We start from the raw sequence: 19,017 nt of genomic DNA, 5'->3' as shown, positions 1-19,017 counted from the left end.
TTCTCACTATAACACTGAGACGACGCTATCATTAGACAGATGGGCCCACAGTGCATGATAACTCCCATTTAATTAGCATAACTTAGTCGGGGGAAAGAAAAACACTTAAAATGTTAAGGCTTGTCTCAGAAAAAGGAAAAGCTTCCTCCGGATGGAAAGCTATTGTGATATCATTATACAACTGACAGCTGCATATTATTAGTAAACTATACAGTTGTGGCAAATAAAAGATGGGACACCTCAGTTTGCATTTCAAACTGTAGCAGTCTCATTAATTAGTTTATCATGTGTACAATTTCAACTAGCTATGTTGGAATGTGGAGTGGAAATCATATTCTAGTTTGATAGAATCAACAGCGGTTGACTAAATTAGTGCCCAGTTAGTTGCCTTTCTGCTATATCGAGTGACAGAACAAAATGCAAGTCTTTCCCATCTGATTAAGTGACTTAGCAGCTCAAATGCTGAGAGACACTTTGGGGGAAAAATTGGGTGAGTAGCGCCACCTGTTAGCGCCTAAAGAGGCAGTCAGTGGCTGTAGCGCCACTGGCTGCACCTCCCGCGATATTCAGCAGGGGTGCTAATGGTGGCGTTAGCCTTTTGCGCTGCGCTGCCACCGATGACGTCATCGGTGTGCGCAGCGCCCCGATCGCGATATTTGGTAGCGAACGCCGCTGTAGCGCCGTTCATTACCCGTGCCCGGTTCACGGGGCCTTGCTGCGCCGGCAGAGGCGCAAGTTAAGGCGGAGGTGCGGGGCAGCCGCTTTTTTGGCGGCCACCTGCCAGCACCTCCGTCCCTGGCCTCCTGGTCCCCCCCCCCCCCCCCGGGGCATTGCCGGTTGTTTCCCGAGAGCCCCTTAACAGTGGGAGGAAGGCCTGCAGTACCGCAGCGTGCCGTGCCGCAGCATGTGGCGCTGCGGCACGTAGCGCTGCGAAATTCACTTTCAGCACCCTAAGAGGGACGCGGAGCGCCTCGAGCCACGCCCCATCTCCCTCTAGGGGCACTTCAACTGAATTTGCGGCGATCGCGGCGCAAATTCCAGCGCACAAGCGAACTTTGCGCCGCTTGGGCGCCTCAGGCCAATTTCTAGGCCTTTATCTTTTGTGTGATACTGTTATGCCGGGGTGCACCAGAATGGCTGCCGACTTTCTTTATTTTTCAAGGCTGTTGTTCTTTGTTGAAAATGTCAAACCTGAGAGATGAGCGAACACTGAATTTAGGACCAACTGTCATTCTTTTAAATGAAAGTATCTTTAACCTACTTTTGCTCAGCAGAAACTTCTTTAGAAACACAGGAGCTGGAGTAGGCCATTCGGCCCTTCGAGCCTGCTCCGCCATTCAATATGATCATGGCTGATCCTCTATCACAATACCATATTCTCGCTCTCTCCCCATACCCCTTGATGCCTTACCCAAAGAGTGGTGAGAATGTGGAACTCGCTACCACAGGGAGTGGTTGAAGCGAATAGTATAGATACATTTAAGGGGAGGCTAGACAAGCCTATGAGGGAGAAGGGAATAGAGGGTTATGCTGATAGATTTAGATGAGGAAAGAGGAGAGGAGGCTCGAGTGGAGCATAAACGCCGGCATGGACTGGTTGGGCCAAATGGCTTGCTTCTGTGCCGTATACCCTATGTAAGAATGAAAGGGATTACTGCGCAGTATTACAGCAGAAGCTAGCTCTTCATGTTTGTGTCAGCCTTGGCTCAGTGGGTAGCACTCTCCCCTCTGAATCAGAAGGTCGTGGGTTCAAGCCCCACTCCAGGGACTTAAGCACATAATCTGGGCCTGACGCTTCAGTGCAGCACTGACAGAGCGCTGCACTGTTGGAGGTGCCGTCTTTCGGATGAGATGTTAGACCAAGATGTTTGTCCTCTCAGGTGGAAGGTAAAGATCTCACGGCATTATTTGAAGAAGAGCAGGGGAGTGCTCCCCGATGTCCTGGCCAAAATTTATCCCTTAACTAACACCTAAAACAGATGATCTGATCATTTATTTCATTGCTGTTTGTGGGAGCTTGCTGTGTGCATGTTGGCAGCTGCGTTTCCTACATTACAACAGTGACTCCACTTCAAAAGCAGTTCATCGGCTGTAAAGTATTTTGGGATATCCTGAAGTCATAAAAGATGCCATATAAATGCAAGTCTTTCTTTTCTTTAACTCGAGCTATCTACTCTAGTCCCATTTCGCTGCCCTTTCTCCGTATCCTTTTATTCCCTTTAATATGATGTTATAGTCGCTGCTTTGACAGCCACACATGGTAAAGCATTGCACCTTCTAATGTTTCCTAATGTGACTGTTGATAGAGCCATTGGGTGTACAGGCTAGAAGGGGCTACTCGGCCTGGCCAGTGTACAAGTGTCAACAATGCCAGGTGTGTCTTCAATGCTCAGTGTCTACCCCACACTGGAGTTTCTGCTCCAGTGGTTCAGTTGGGGCCCAGTGTAATATGGAGGCCATACATCCAGTAAGATGAGGCGTATCAGCCTCTAAATGAGTGGATGTGGAGTCTCTGGTGGGGTCCGGGCATAACTGCCAGGACTGCAACTCCAGTCTTATCTTTCGGTGCGAGTTGAGAGCGGGTCAGCTGACTTGCGGGTTCCGGTCCCACCCCCAAAGACGCCCGACGCACAGACGTAATTTTACGTCAATTGGCTTTGTTAAACCCACCCCGTGGGCTTGCCGACCAGTTAAGAGAAAGCCGGTGTCAGGTGACGTCAGTTGATGAAGTGTCATCTGCCAGTTTTCTTAAAGGGGACATGCACATTTTTTTTGACAGATGATTTTTCAGTGTTTGACAGCATTGAGGTGCTGCAAACACTGCCAATCACTGTACAAAGGTGAACCCTTGCACCCAGGCTCTTCAGTGACTCTCTCCTTAGGATAAAACAGATGGCAGCTGCAGGTGAGTTTACAGAAGCAATCTGTCACTGGTGAGAGAGGTTCTCTCAATGAGGTGGAACTACACAAACACTTAAAACCTTGTTACCTACAGAAAAGTCTAAATACATTAAAAATGATTTTCCCAACATTTTCTTACCTCTGAAACTCACCAGTGTACCATTGAATCCTTCACACCACTTCTGCAGCTGTCATCAATGCACAAACCTTACAGTAGACCCACAGCACGCTACACTTACCCTGGCGTGCTGTCCGGATGTTGGGAAGCCCGCAGTCGACCTGTCAAAATTGAAAATAGCCTCTTAACAGCCTGTTAACAGGTAGGCAGATTATTATCTGAACGGCAATAGATTGGGAAAAGGGGAAGTGCAACGAGACCTGGGTGTCATTGTGCACCAGTCGCTGAAGGTAAGCATGCAGGTGCAGCAGGCGGTTAAGAAGGCAAATGGTAGGTTGGCCTTCATAGCGAGAGGATTCGAGTACAGGAGCAAGGATGTCTTGCTGCAGTTGTACAGGGCCCTGGTGAGACCACACCTTGAGTATTGTGTGCAGTTTGGTCGCCTTATCTGAGGAAGGATGTTCTTGCCATGGAGGGAGTGCAGCGAAGATTCACCAGGCTGATACCTGGGATGGCAAGAATGACTTATGAAGAGAGATTGAGTCGATTAGGCTTATATTCGCTACAGTTTAGAAGAATGAGAGGGGATCTCTGTTCGTGATGGCGGGGGAGTCCAGAACCAGGGGTCACAGCCTAAGGATAAGGGGTAAGCCATTTAGGACAGAGATGAGGAGGAATTTCTTCACCCAGAGAATGGTGAACCTGTGGAATTCTCTACCACACAAGGCAGTTGAGGCCAACTTATTAAATATATTCAAGAAGGAGCTGGATATATTTCTTAAGGCTAAAGGGATCAAGGGATATGGGGAGAAAGCAGGGACAGGTTACTGAATTTGGATGATCAGCCATGATCTCATTAAATGGCGGAACAGGCTCGAGGGGCCAAATGGCCGACTCCTGCTCCTATCTTCTATGTTTCTATGTTAACTACCTGTTAACAAGCAGTTGAGTGCCTATCATCCTCTTCCCGCCGCTAGTTGTCGGGTCCATGCACAAATCGGGGACCCGATACTTGGGAAGATTGTATGGAGGAGGGTTGACGGTGGGTTCGGGACCCGCTGTCAATCTTTGCAATTTTGCCAGCAGTCTCACCTCCAAACCTGCCCCCTGAGCGCTGGCAAAATTGCCCCCCCCCCCCCCCGCCCAAGAGTTTGGGCCACATTCTGTTTTTACTTCCTCTTTGGCATCTCATAAGCTAGCATAACATCAAATTGATTTTTTTTCCCACTCACGAAGTTAAATAGACTTAATACTGTAGCTACGTAAACAGATCACTTCATTTATGTATTTGTTTAATAAATTCATTTAATTTTTTGAAGCTTGATGGTAACTATCAGCTTGAAGCCATGTGGTTTTAGCTCCTTTATTTTTAAGTAACTGGCACAGTAACTGCATCCCACACCACCTTGATCTTTACTCTTTACACTGTTCAATAAAATGCAGATGTTTTCAATCCTCTTTGTTCCAGCATCTCATCATCATTTTCAACTCGAGAGATGCAGGAAAACAGTATTTATACAAATTTAGCAGCGCAGTGCTGGCTTCCCATCATCTCATGTGGTGTTAATCACCCGTCCCTTTTAAGCCAGTGCAAAAGCAACTGCTGCTGCAGAGTAAGTTTCCCTGGGAATTAATCACCCAGTAAGATGTAAGACCCCTTCAGCGGCATGGTGATTCTGCATGCTCTCTGATCCATAGAAACATAGAAACATAGAAGATAGGAGCAGGAGTAGGCCATTCGGCCCCTCAAGCCTGCTCCGCCATTCAATGCGATCATGGCTGATCATCCAAGTTCAGTACCCGGTCCCTGCTTTCTCCCCATACCCCTTGATCCCTTTAGTCTTAAGAAATATATCCAACTTCTTCTTGAATATATTTAATGAATTGGCCTCTACTGCCTTCTGTGGTAGAGAATGCCACAGGTTCACCACTCTCTGGGTGAAGAAATTCCTCCTCATTTCTGCCCTAAAAGGCCTACCCCTTATCCTTAGACTGTGACCCCTGGGTCTGGATTCCCCGACTATCAGGAACATCCTCCCTGCATCTAGTCTGTCCAGTCCTGCCAGAATTTTATAAGTTTCAACGAGATCCCCTCTCATTCTTCTAAACTCCAGCGAGTACAAGCCCAATCAACCCAATCTCTCCTCATACGTCATTCCTGCCATCTCAGGTATCAGCCTGGTGAATCTTCGCTGAGCTCCTTCCATGGCAAGAATATCCTTCCTCAGATAAGGCAACCAAAACTGCACACAATACTCAAGATGTGGTCTCACCAAGGCCGTGTACAACTGCAGCAAGACTGTTCCTGTACTCAAACCCTCTCGCTATGAAGGCCAACATACCATTTGCCTTCTTAACTGCCTGCTGCACCTGCATGCTTACCTTCAGTGACTGGTGTACAAGGACACCCAGGTCTCGTTGCACTTCCCCTTCTCCCAATCTACTGCCATTCAGATAATAATCTGCCTTCCTGTTTTTGCCACCAAAGTGGATAACCTCACATTTATCCATGTTATATTGCATCTGCCATGCTTCTGCCCAATCACCCAACCTGTCCAAATCATCCTGTAGTTTCTTGGCATCCTCCTCCACATTTGTACCGGGCATTTTCAGGTGGTTTGATCCTGTTTCCTCATTGGGAAATGTTTTGCGGCCCCCAAAACGATGAGCTGTAAAATCATTTTAAAATGGGTCTGAACTGTACCACCTCTAATCCATTTGTACAGCACAGCTCCTGCTTTTGGAACACCTAAAACCACACTACAGGAAGGTCATGAACCCAATCTGAGTCTGGCCTAACGAGCGGAAGAATCGACTCCAATCTCGATGTAGCCACCCCACAGTCTCATCACTAAGATGATTGAGTCCTTCTTGGAATGAGCACATAGGATGTCTGTGCTCGTACTTAGATCACACGATAATTACCGATGAGGGAGGCCATCTTTGCCCATCCATCCACTCCCTCCACCACCGATGTACCATGGCTGCCGTGTGTATTATCTACAGCAACTCTGCAAAAAATTCGCCAAGGCTTCTTCGGCAGCACCTCCCAAACCCGCAACCTCCACTGCTTAGAAGGACAAGGGAACCACCACCTCCCAGTTCCCCTCCAAGCTACACACCATCCCGACTTGGATGTATATCACTGTTCCTTCATCATCGCTGGGTCAAAATCCTGGAACTCCTTAATAGCACTGTGGGAGCACCTTCACCACACGGACTGCAGCGGTTCAAGAAGGCGGCTCACCACCACCTTCACAAGGGCAACTAGGGATGGGCAATAAATGCCGGCCTTGCCAGCGACACCCACATCTCCAAAATTAATTTTTTAAAAAGCAGCTGCTGGTCTCCCCTCCCTGCTTCACCCCCATTACAACACCCAGCTAGCTCTTAAATTACCCGAAGGTAAATCTTCCACGACACTACTTGGAAGTCTATTCCAAGTGTTCAATATTGTGTGAAAAAATTCTTCTGAACATCAGTTCTAAATTCACCAGTTTGAACATGTGGGTCCTTTCCAACTGCCTTACTTTGAAGTAGTGCTCATGATTTTCTCTATCTGTACCTCAGAGCTGAGTCTTCTGACCCTGGCTGTTCTCTGTAATGGCTCCAGGGCTTGACTGTTTCACTTGTCTCTCAGTGACTGTACTCAAGGTGCAGTCTCGCCAAAACACTGTATACTTTCAGCATAACATCCTCTGACTTACACTCTACTGACTTAGCAATATAGTTCATCATTCTGTTAGCTTTGCCGACTGCTGCTCCACAGCGACATGACATGTTAAATACCAAATCTACTAACGCTCCCAAGATCACTTTCAACCTTAACTCCAGCTAGTTTTACACCGTTCATAGAGTGTGTTGTCCATTACACTTGTGTATGTATTAAATTTCATTGGCACTGCTCGGACTATTACCCAACTCCTTTCATAGGTCCCTGGGTGCTGCTTGTCACTCATCATTTCCCCCTTCCCTCAGTTTGGTTTCTTTCTTCATGCACAAAAATAGCCTCACTAAGCAAAACAAAAAGGACCTTCTAACGAGCATATTGTACTTTGAAGTCATCTGTCAGAACTCTGAGAACGGCGCAGACCCTGTGGAATTGATGCAAGTCCTGGTAACTGTCAGCACACATAGGCAGTGCATTAGTGGGGTGATGCACTGTCTGGAACCTTGTTTGTGCACTGCTGGGTGCGACTATTCCATGTACTCCGTAAGGAGGAGGATTTCTCCTTGCTGTCAGAGCTGTACTGATGGTAAGCAATAGAAATGCTGCCGCTCCACTGTTCCTGGGCAGAGCCTTCGAAGAATGCTCCATCATGACGAAGCACGCAACAGATTTCAATAAGGCAGGTAAAACATTAAGGGGTAAAGGGGCGCTACCTTCGCTGGGGCGCTAATTTTAGCGGCCCGAAAAAGTTACCGCGGCCGATTTTCTCAGGCAGCGCCCCGAGAGAGAGGAGAGGCGCTACTGGAAGTGCCCTGCATCCCTCTTGGGGGCGCTGCGAGCCAATATCGTGGCGCTAATGGTTAGAACATAAGAACATAAGAAATAGGAGCAGGAGTAGGCCAATCGGCCCCTCGAGCCTGCTCCACCATTCAATAAGATCATGGCTGATCTGATCCTAACCGCCAATCTACAATCACAAAACCATCTCCTGAATCTAACAGAATTAGACACACGAAATAGGAGCAGGATCAGGCTACATGGCCCCTGGGCCCGCTCCGCTACCCACAGGGCCATGTCCGATCCGAACCTAGACTCATGTCCAAATTCCTGCCCGCTCCCCGTAACCCTTAATTCCCTTTACTTCTAGGAAACTGTCTATTTCTGTTTTAAATTTATGTAATGATGTAGCTTCTACAGCTTTTTGGGGCAGCATATTCCATGGACCTACCACCCTCTGAGTGAAGTAGTCCCTCCTCACCTCAGTTTTGAAAGAGCAGCCCCTTATTCTAAGACTATGCCCCCTAGTTCTAGTTTCACCCATCATTGGGAACATCCTCCCCGCATCCACCCGATCCAACCCCTTCACAATCTTATATGTTTCAATAAGATCGCCTCTCATTCTTCTGAACTCCAATGAGTAGAGTCCCAATCTACTCAACCTCTCCTCATATGTCCATCCCCTCATCCCCGGGATTAACCGAGCGAACCTTCTTTGTACTGACTCGAGAGCAAGTATGTCTTTTCTTAAGTATGGACACCAAAACTGTATGCAGTATTCCAGGTGCGGTCTCACCAATACCTTGTACAACTGAAGCAATACCTCCCTATTTTTATATTCTACCCCCTAGCAATGAAAGCCAACATTCCATTGGCCTTCTTAATCACTTGCTGCACCTGCATACTAACCTTTTGAGTTTCGTGCACCAGGACCCCCAGATCCCTTTGTACTTCAGTACTTTCCAGTTTCTTGCCATTAAGATAATAACTTGCTCTACGATTTTTCCTGCCAAAGTGCATAACCTCACACAGTGCCGCCGCTGAATTTTGCTGGAGGCGTTAGCGGCGCCACGCCCAGGTGCTAGATTCAACCGAATTTAGCCCCCTAAGACTGTCTGACAAACACGCAGAGTATCGGATGTGTGAAAGTGTGATGAAATATTCCATTCATCACTGCCTGTGACTGTGGTCGGTTTCAGTGTCATTTCCCTTCCCCCAGTCCTCATTGTATTGTTTATTGGAATGTGCTGGAATGTGCTGTGTGTGTAGGGCTCCGCCCATACCTGGCCCCTTTTGTAAGCTAGCTCAGTCTGGCCTCAGTCTCCAGAAGGAATATACCTCTCTCTCTTACGTGTTACTTTCTAAGTTAATAAAAGCCTTGTTTTTGTTTCGCTAACATCGAGTCTCGGAATTATTGAGGCACATCAGAAAGCAGATCCAAATGTGGATTCAAATCATGACTTGGAAGGAAAAGTAATAATGTTGATCACTTTAAAGAATCGTTAAACTGAAAAGTAGTGGCAATTCTTGGTCTACAGTATGATGAATAATTTCAATATTTAAATAATCCCTGGTTATTTTGTAAATGGAGTGTAGTGCTAGAATGCACTGCGGGATTCTCAAACTGCCAATGATGCACATGTTGGACATACCAAACATCTTTAGTCAAGACCTATAATCAGGAATTGTTTTGTATGAGGAGTGAGGTAGAAAATGCAACTGATCCTGTAAATGCAGCAGACACAGTCGGCATAAGTAATCAGTAACTTTGTCAAATCCGTGACAGACTTCAGTTGTTGACGGAGTGGATTTAGGGGGGAATTGAGTGACTGGCACAAATACTGACAGGGCTTATGGTAACATGATAGATGTACCTGACAGTTGTTTATCAACAGTGCTGCCTGAGATGGTTCAGTGTTTGCTGGGTCTTTGCTCTAAAGGGCTCCGTGCTTCTTGCATGTTACAAAATGCGTCATTGTTGCAGTGACTATTCTCAGTGGCTGGATTTGTGTTTTCTCCTCCAATGCTTTTCAATAAATGTAGCTATCATCAAGATGGCGGCTGGGAACACATTTGCAAATGTAAAACCAACAGGCAGTTGATTTGTAAAGTGTTCTTGCATAACATTTGAAGCTTACCCTTGGTCCTTACCTCGCTTTCATATTACACAAACTCCACACGCAGGAATGAAAACTTTAGCTCTGTATTGGGTTTGACCTGGAAGTCAATAAGCTTCAAAGGGGTTTCCCCAGTGGAACAAACTAATCTCAATGTGCAAACAGCAAGATCAGTCCAGTGGTGCCAGTGTCTCTATTGCAGATGGTGTTCTTGACATTGGCATACATAGCGGAAATGTAATTATCACCCACCTGCTACCCAGCAGTCAGTATAAGTTAACAACAAACTAGATGCATGCAATCTATGCTACATATTGCTTCCAGAATGTAGGCACTGAGCTACCCTTAGTAGTAGTTTATTACAGTATTGCTTCATCCTTTTAGAGAATATGTAGTTCCCCCAGTGGATTGCATACATGCCAATGTTGAAAGCTAGTAGGAGGTGGTCAACAGCTTAAAAGCAGCTGTGGATAAAAGCCTAATGACACAAGAAGACAAGGAATTTGACTGGGAGTGCAGCAGGACCCCCGTCATAACTTACGCTGCAGGTATACCAACATTCCATGACTTTTTTGTAGTGGATAAACCTATATTACAGGAAGTGCAATTTGCCTTAGCTCAGCGATAGCACTCTCATAAGAACATAAGAATTAGGAGCAGGAGTCGGCCATACAGCCCCTCGCGCCTGCTCCACCATTCAATAAGATCATAGCTGATCTTTGACCTCAACTAAACACTTTCCCGCCCGATCCCCATATCCCTTGATTCCCCTAGAGTCCAAAAATCTGTCGATCTCAGCATTGAATATACTCACTCTCGCCTGAGTCAGAAGGTTGTGAGCTCAGGCTTCAGAGATTTGAGCACATAATCTTAGCTGACAGTTTTCCTGGTTTTCTGACCAGTGTTTATCCCTCAACCAACACCTAAAAACAGATTATCTGGTCATTACCACATTGCTGTTTAGTGGGATCTTGCTGTGCATAATTTGGCTGCCCTGTTTCCCAACATTACAACAGAGACTACACTTCAAAAGTAACTTCATTGGCTGTGAAGTACTTTGGGACGTCTTGAGGTCGTGAAACGCGCAATATAAATGCAAGTTCCTACCTTTTTATAAGTTGCTGGAGGTGCTTTGTCAACTTTCTAAGGTGCTGTAGGAACACTGGGATCAATACCCTGAGAAGAATATTCATCAAGAGTACCAGACGAATCCTTAACCTCCTCATCAAGGAACTGTCAACGGTTTTGTCTTAGCCTATGCCTAGGAGTTAATGATACTTAAATTTGGTTCACTGAACCAACCTACATCAACCAGTTCAGATTCTATTAGCCTTTACATTAGAAACCTCCTATCAGGATCTGTACTAGAAGGAATGAATTGACCCTATTTTACCAATTAGCATAAAAGTCAGACAACAATGTTGTGAATGAACAATTGTTTATTAACCTTAGAATCATGGTTAGCAGCGATTACGAAGGCAGCTCAGTAATGTCACAGCAATTCAGCATTAATTGCTTGCTGATTATGAATTTACAGTTGAGATCAGTGTCTGAAATTGACATGATTTTAAAATTAGACTCCTTAGATAGCTGAAAGTTAACAGCATTAGAAAGCCAGTCTATTGAATAGATTAAAGTCTATATGCTCGTAGATATCGATAGGTGCAAGAACTATAGAGTAGTGATAATTGGAGAATTTAACTACTCCAATATTGAATGGGGCAGTAATTGTGTTAAGGAAAGGGAAGTGGAGGAATTTCTGAAGTGTGTTCAGGAGAATTTTCTTGATCAGTATGTTTCCTGCCCAACGAGGAAGGAGGCATTGTTGGCTCTAGTCCTGGAGAATGAAGTGGGTCAAGTGGAGAATGTCACAGTTGGGGAGCATCTCGGGAATAGTGATCATAGTATCATAAGGTTTAGATTAGTTATGGAGAAGGGCAAGGAGCAATATAGAATAAAAATACTTAACTGGAGGAGGGCTAATTTCAGCGAATTGAGGAGGGATCTGGCCTGGGTAAATTGGAGTTAAAGACTGGCAGACAGAAATGTAATGGAGCAATGGGTGGCCTTTAAAGAGGAGATGGTTCAGGTACAGTCAAGGTACATTCCCACAAGGGGGAAAGGGAGGGCATCCAAAGCCAGAGCTCCTTGGAGGAAAATGAGTTAGAAAGTAGGATGAAGCAGAAAAAGGGGGCATATGACAGATGTCAGCTTGATAATACAAGGGCGAATCAGGCTGAATATAAAAAGTACAGAGGAGACGTGAAAAGGAAATAAGAGGGGCAAAGAGACAGCATGAGAATAGATTGGCAGCTAACATAAAAGGGAATCCAAAGGTCTTCTATAGGTATATTAACAGTAAAAGTGTTGTCAGAGGAGCGATGGACCAAAATGGAGATCTATTGGTGGAGGCAGAAGGCATTGCTGTGGTTCTAAATGAGTACTTTGCATCAGTGTTTACCAAGGAAGAGGACTTTGCCAAAGCTATGGTAAATGAGGAGGTTGCTGGGATACTGGATGAGATAAAAATAGATAAAGAGGAGGTACTAGAAAGGCTGGTGTTAATTAAAGTGGATAAGTCACCTGGTCCGGATGGGATGCATCCCAGGTTACTGAGGGAAGTAAGGGTAGAAATTGCGGAGGTGCTGGTCACAATCTTCCAAACCTCCTTAGATACAGGGGTGGTGCCAAAGGACTGGAGGATTGCAAATGTTACACCCTTGCTCAAAAAAGGGCAGAAGGATAAACCTGGCAATTACAGGCCAATTAGTTTAACATCGGTGGTGGGGAAGCTTTTAGAAACAATAATCCAGGAGAAAATTAACAGCCACTTGGACAAGCATGGACTAATAAAGGAGAACCAGCACAGATTTGTTAAGGGCAAATCGTGTTTGACTAACTTGATTGAGTTTTTTGATGAGGTAACAGAGAGGATAGTTGAGGGCAGTGCAGTTGATGTTGTGTATATGGACTTTCAAAAGGCATTTGATAAAACACAACATATTAGGCTTGTTAGCAAAATTGAAGCCCATGGGATAAAAGGGGCAGTAGCAGCATGGATACGAAATTGGCTATGGGATAGAAAACAGGCAGTTGTGGCGAATGGCTGTGTTTTGGACTGGAGGGAGGTATACAGTGGCGTTCCCCAAGGTTCAATACTAGGACCACTGCTGTTTTTGATATACATTAATGACTTGGACTTGGGGGTACAGGGCACAAATTCAAAATTTGCAGATGACACAAAACTTGTAAATGTAGTAAACAGTGAGGAAGGTAGTAATAGACTTCAAGATTTAACAGTAACAGTAGTAACAGACTCATAGATTTACAAGAATGGTTCCAGGGATGAGCGACTTCTGTTACGTGGATAGACTGGAGAAGCTGGGGTTGTTCTCCTTGGAGCAGAGAAGGTTGAGAGGAGATTTGATAGAGGTGTTCAAAATCATGAGGGGTCGAGACAGAGTAGATAGAGAAAAACTGTTCCCATTGGCGGAAGGGTCAAGAACCAGTGGACATAGATTTATGGTGATTGGCCAAAGAACCAAAGGTGACATGAGGAAAAACTTTTTTACTCAACGAGTGATTAGGATCTGGAATGCACTGCCTGAAAGGGTGGCGGAGGCAGATTCAATCGTGGCTTTCAAAAAGAGAATTGGATAAATACCTGAAGGAAAAAAAAAATCAGTGCTACGGGAAAAAGGCGGGGGAGTGGGACTAGCTGAAGTGCTCTTGCAGAGAGCCGGCACGGGCTCGACGGGCAGAATGGCCTCCTACTGTGCTATAACCATTCTCTGATTCTAAGAGGACATAGACAGGCTGATGGAATGGTGTAAGGTGATGCATTTTGATAGGAAGAATGAGAAGAGACAATACATGGTAAATGGTACAATTTTAAAGGGGGTGCAAGACGAGAGAGACCTGGGGGTGTTTGTGCACCAATCTCTGGAGGTGGCAGGACAGGTTAACAAAGCAATTAATAAAGCAAATGGGATCCTGGGCTTTAGAAATGGAGGCACAGAGTACAGAAGCCAGGAAGTTATGCTAAACCTACATAAAACACTAGTTCGGCCCCAGCTGGAGTATTGTGTCCAATTCTGGGCAGCACACTTTAGGAAGGACGTGAAAGCTTTGCAGGGGGGGTACAGGAGAGATTTACTAGAATGGTTCCAGGGATGAGGGATTACAGTTACGTGGATAGACTGGCGAAACTGGGGTTGTTCTCCTTAGAGCAGAGAAGGCTAAGAGGAGATTTGATAGTGATGTTTAAAATCATGAAGTGTTTCGATACAATTCGAGTAAATACAGAGAAACTGTTTCCAGTGGCGGGAGGGTCGAGAACCAGAGGGCACAGATTAAAGATGATTGGCAAAAGAACCAGAGGCGACATGAGGAAAAACTTTTTTACGCAACGAGTATTAGGATTTGGAAGGCATTGCCTGATCGAGTTGTGGATACAAATTCAACAGTAACTTTCAAAAGGGAATTGGATAAATACTTGAAGGAGAAAAAAATTGCAGGGATATGGGGAAAGAGCGGGGGAGTGGGACTAACTGGATTGCTCTTAGAAAGAGCTGGCGCAGACTTGATGGGCCGAATGGCCTCCTTCTGTGCTGTACTATTCTATGATTCTGTGATACCATTGTTTCCAGAGCTTATACAAACTTGTCCTTATGAGCTGGCATGGATGAAGTAACTGGTTGTCTCACGTTCCTCTGGAAGAATGATGTTAGCCTTCTGATGTGTCAAAGCGATGAGCCTGTGTCTGTAGCGGTGCTATCCATTCCACCTGGATTCTCTGCTGTGGGTAAATTCATTTTCCACCCTGGTAGTTGTATCTGGACTGGTTGGCTTAAATCTCACTTCCCTTGATCTCAAGGGAACTTGTACGTCTAAGTGACACTCCTATCTGCCTGTATGTGGCTGGTACAGCCATACAATATTAACTTCTGCAACCTCTCTCTCTCTCGCTGTCTGAGATACAATTTCTGATTTTACAGGTGTACCCTTCTACATATACCAGACTAAACTCCTACATCATCTACAAAGACTACTACAGGAACTATCAAAAGAACTAAAACTAAACTAAGAACTAAGGACTGCAGGCTAAAATTGAAGACTGAGATTTAGTGTCAAAAACACTGTCTTCTACATCCTTAATTTGCAAAGAAACCTCCTCAATTCTGTTGACCAATCTGAGTGACACATGTGTTGGAAGAGTTCAGTCCTTTTGATGTAAATCACCTCTCCCAGCTTTGTTAATACCCCTGGTGACCGTCAAATCAATGAAGCCTCAGTACCTAGACATGCCAGGTCACTCGCTTATTCCCTAGCTTCGCAGGTCTTTGCTCACAACAGGTCTGAAACAGGCCTAGATAAACATAGAAACATAGAAGATAGGAGTAGGCCATTCGGCCCCTCGAGCCTGCTCCGCCATTCAATGCGATCATGGCTGATCATCCAAGTTCAGCACCCTGTCCCTGCTTTCTCCCCATACCCCTTGATCCTTTTAGCCTTAAGAAATATATCCAACTCCTTCTTGAATATATTTAATGAATTGGCCTCAACTGCCTTCTGTGGTAGAGAATTCCACAGGTTCACCACTCTCTGGGTGAAGAAATTGCTCCTCATTTCTGTCCTAAATGGCTTACCACTTATCCTTAGACTGTGACCCCTGGTTCTGGACTCCCCGACCATCGGGAACATCCATCCTGCATCTAGTCTGTCCAGTCCTGTCAGAATTTTATAAGTTTCAATGAGATCCCCTCTCATTCTTCTAAACTCCAGCGAGTATAAGCCCAATTGACCCAATCTCTCCTCATACGTCATTCCTGCCATCCCAGGTATCAGCCTGGTGAATCTTCGCTGAACTCCTTCCATGGCAAGAACATCCTTCCTCAGATAAGGCGACCAAAACAGCACACAATACTGAAGATGTGGTCTCACCAAGGCCCTGTACAACTGCCGCAAGGCATCCTTGTTCCTGTACTCAAACCCTCTTGCTACAAAGGCCAACATACCATTTACCTTCTTAACCGCCTGCTGCACCTGCATGCTTACCTTCAGCGACTGGTGCACAAGGACACCCAGGTCTCATTGCACTTCCCTTTCTCCCAATCTATTGCCATTCAGATAATAATCGGCCTCCCTGTTTTTGCCACCAAAGTGGATAACCTCACATTTATCCACGTTATATTGCATCTGCCATGCTTCTGTCCAATCACCCAACCTGTCCAAATCATCCTGGAGTTTCTCGGCATCTTCCTCACAGCACACACACCCACCCAGCTTTGTGTCGTCTGCAAATTTGGAGATATTACATCTAGTTCCCTTGTCTAGATCATTAATATATATTGTGAATAGCTGGGGTCCAAGGACCGATCCCTGCGGTACCCCACTATTCACTGCCTGCCACTCGGAAAAAGACCCGTTTATTCCAACCCTTTGCTTTCTGTCTGCCAACCAGTTCTCTATCCAAGTCAATACCTTGCCCCCAATCCCGTGTGCCTTAACTTTACATGCTAATCTCTTATGCGGGACCTTATCGAAAGTCTTCTGAAAGTCCAAATACACCACATCCATTGGTTCTCCCGTATCTATTTTACCAGTGACATCCTCAAAAAATTCCAGTAGATTAGTCAAGCATGATTTACCTTTTGTAAATCCATGTTGACTTTGTCCGATCCTGTCACTGTTTTCCAAGTGCTCTGCTATTACATCTTTTATAATGGACTCTAGCATTTTCCCCACTACCGATGTCAGGCTTACCAGTCTGTAATTCCCTATTTTCACTTTACCACCTTTTTTGAATAGTGGGGTAACATTAGCTATCCTCCAATCCATGGGTACTGTTCCAGATTCCATCGAATGTTGGAAGATGATCAGCAATGCATCTACTATTTCTAGGGCCAGTTCCTTAATTACCCTAAGATGTAGATTATCAGGCCCTGGGGATTTATCGGCCTTCAATCCCATCAATTTCCCTAACATCATTTCCCTACAAATACTGATTTCTTTCAGTTCCTCCCTTTCATCAGACCCTATGTTCCCCGACATCCCCACCAGCCTCCACATTCAACGGATCATCCTCCGGCATTTCCGCTACCTCCAAAGTGATCCCACCACCAAACGTATCTTCCCCCCCCCCTCCCCTTTCAGCATTCCGTAGGGACCGCTCCCTCCGAGACACCCTAGTCCACTCTATCACCCCAAACAGCCCTTCCCCTTCGCCTGGCACCTTCCCGTGCAAGCGGAGGAGATGTAACACCTGCCCCTATACCTCCCCCCTTCCCACTGTCCAGGGCCCCAAACACCCCTTCCAGGTGAAAGAGCGATTTACTTGTACTTCTCGCAATCTAGTATACTGTATTCGCTGCTCACGATGCGGTCTCCTCTACATTGGGGAGACCAAACGCAGATTGGGTGACCGCTTTGCGGAACACCTCCATTCAGTCCGTAAGGGTGACCCCGAGCTTCCGGTCATTTTAATTCACCGCTCCATTCCCACTCGGACCTCACCGTCCTTGGCCTCTTGTATTGTTCCATGGAAGCTCAACGTAAACTCGAGGAACAGCGCCTCATCTTCCAATTAGGCACTTTACAGCCTTCTGGACTCAATATCGAGTTCAACAATTTCAGATCATAACCTCGGCCCCTATTAATTTTTTACTTGTAATTTTTCCACTCCTTTTCCCCCCCCCTTTCCTTTTGTTTCACTCTCCCACCTGGCAGCTATCTCTTGCCCTGCCAGTACACTTCACACCTAATCTCAGCCTATTACCATCTCGTCTGGCTCTGAATACCTTTTATTGTCTCTTCCACTTCTTTTGTCCGATCGCAGCCCTGCCTTCGATCTATTTTCTTTTCTTTCCAGTTTTGAAGAAGGGTTCGACCCGAAACGTCAACTCAAATTTCTCTCCATGGATGTTGTCTGACCTGCTGAGTTTTTCCAGCATTTTCTGTTGTTATTTCGGATTTCCAACATCTGCAGTATTTTGCGATCGCTCTCTGGGAGATTATTTGTGTCCTCCTTTGTGAAGACAGAACCAAAATATGTATTTAATTGGTCTGCCATTTCTTTGTTCCCCATTATAAATTCCCCTGATTCTGACTGCAAGGGACCTACGCTTGACTTCACCAATCTTTTTCAATCACACTCTCTCTCTCAATCACACTCTCTCTCTCTGTCTCATTCTCATTCTTAAGGCAGGACATATTTATATCCCACTTCATGAGCCATCTCTGGGCCTGTGGTTTTTAAGGGTTGTCTTCTATCCTTGGTGAGGAATGCTTTGTTTGTATAAGCCTTTGTGGTTTAATTAGCAGTGGTTTACTTTCCTTTCCCACCATTCAGCCTGACTGCTGACTCCATTTTTAGGACACATTCAAGGCGATTCTTAGGGCGTTTCTCCTGCAGAGAGAAGTGTGTTATTTTCTCTCATCTCCTCTAAGAACGTTTCATTTTTTGACACTCGAGTGCATTTTCCAGTATTTATGCACCGACTGTTGTATCTATCAAGGCAAAAAATAATTTATCCTGGAAGGATTGCAGTATTTTAAATATGAAAATAAAGATAGCCTCTCAGAGGTTTACATGGCTCTGGGTGGGGTGGGGAGTATATGTTTTGCGATGCATAAGGCATCGCGACTGTATGGGACAGGTTAGATGGATCAGTTGGTCTTTTCTTGTCTGACATTTTCGTACGTTCCTACAGAGACTTCAGTATAACTTTACAGGTTCCAGTTCCTTTCATTGGGAATCTATCCCCGAACCTTTTGCAATACGCACCAGCAGTCATTCCACTCGGCAATGCATTCTACATCCACCAGACAAAACTGGCTCACCATTGCACCTGTCCCAGTCCCAGTCCCAGAACCTTAAGGCAACCCAGAGAGGGAAAGATGGGGGAATTACCTGCTTTGAGGAGAAGGCTGATTTAACTATTGCAAGCAAACAATTTTTATATTTTCAGAGACTTATGGAGGGGATAAAGGTGAGTCAGTATTAAGAAATAAAACCTTTAGAATCGAGTTCTGACAAAAGATCACAGTCAAACTTGCAGTTTCCTCTAACAGCCTTCAGTCCTGCCCTCCAACTGATCTGATTGGTTGTGACGGACAAGTTGAAAATAGCTGATCTTCTGAAATGCTAACGGGCTGACGCTTGGGTTGAAAGGCTGATCGTCCACTTAAAAAGCTGACCGTTGTCACCTATGGGATTGGTTCACTACCTACTACTTATCATTCCCACTCCGTATTACTGCAGGATTACTTTTATATATTAAACTGCAGCTAGGTAGCTCGCTATGCAATATTAACAGTGCATGTGATACACTCGTATATCAATATAGTTTACCATACTGAATGCAGGGACTGGGTGCGGCAGCGGGTTAAAGTTGATCTTTTATCATCTCTGGGACCTCGGTTTGAATCCAGCC

The 19,017-nt window shown here is 45.4% G+C and overlaps 1 protein-coding gene across 1 annotated transcript in view; it reads left to right on the top strand.

Annotated features, from left to right (window-relative positions):
- Window positions 1-19,017, top strand: part of pde3a (phosphodiesterase 3A, cGMP-inhibited) — a 548,293-nt gene that overhangs the window by 200,494 nt on the left and 328,782 nt on the right. The gene's annotated exons all lie outside the window — the stretch shown is intronic.

The sequence above is a fragment of the Somniosus microcephalus genome, chromosome 17 (assembly GCF_052327205.1).
Source record: "Somniosus microcephalus isolate GS21.2 chromosome 17, FLI_Smic_1.0, whole genome shotgun sequence".
Classification (NCBI taxonomy): domain Eukaryota; kingdom Metazoa; phylum Chordata; class Chondrichthyes; order Squaliformes; family Somniosidae; genus Somniosus; species Somniosus microcephalus.
Note: the sequence above shows the minus strand (reverse complement) of the source record. Positions and strands in the feature narration are given on the sequence as shown.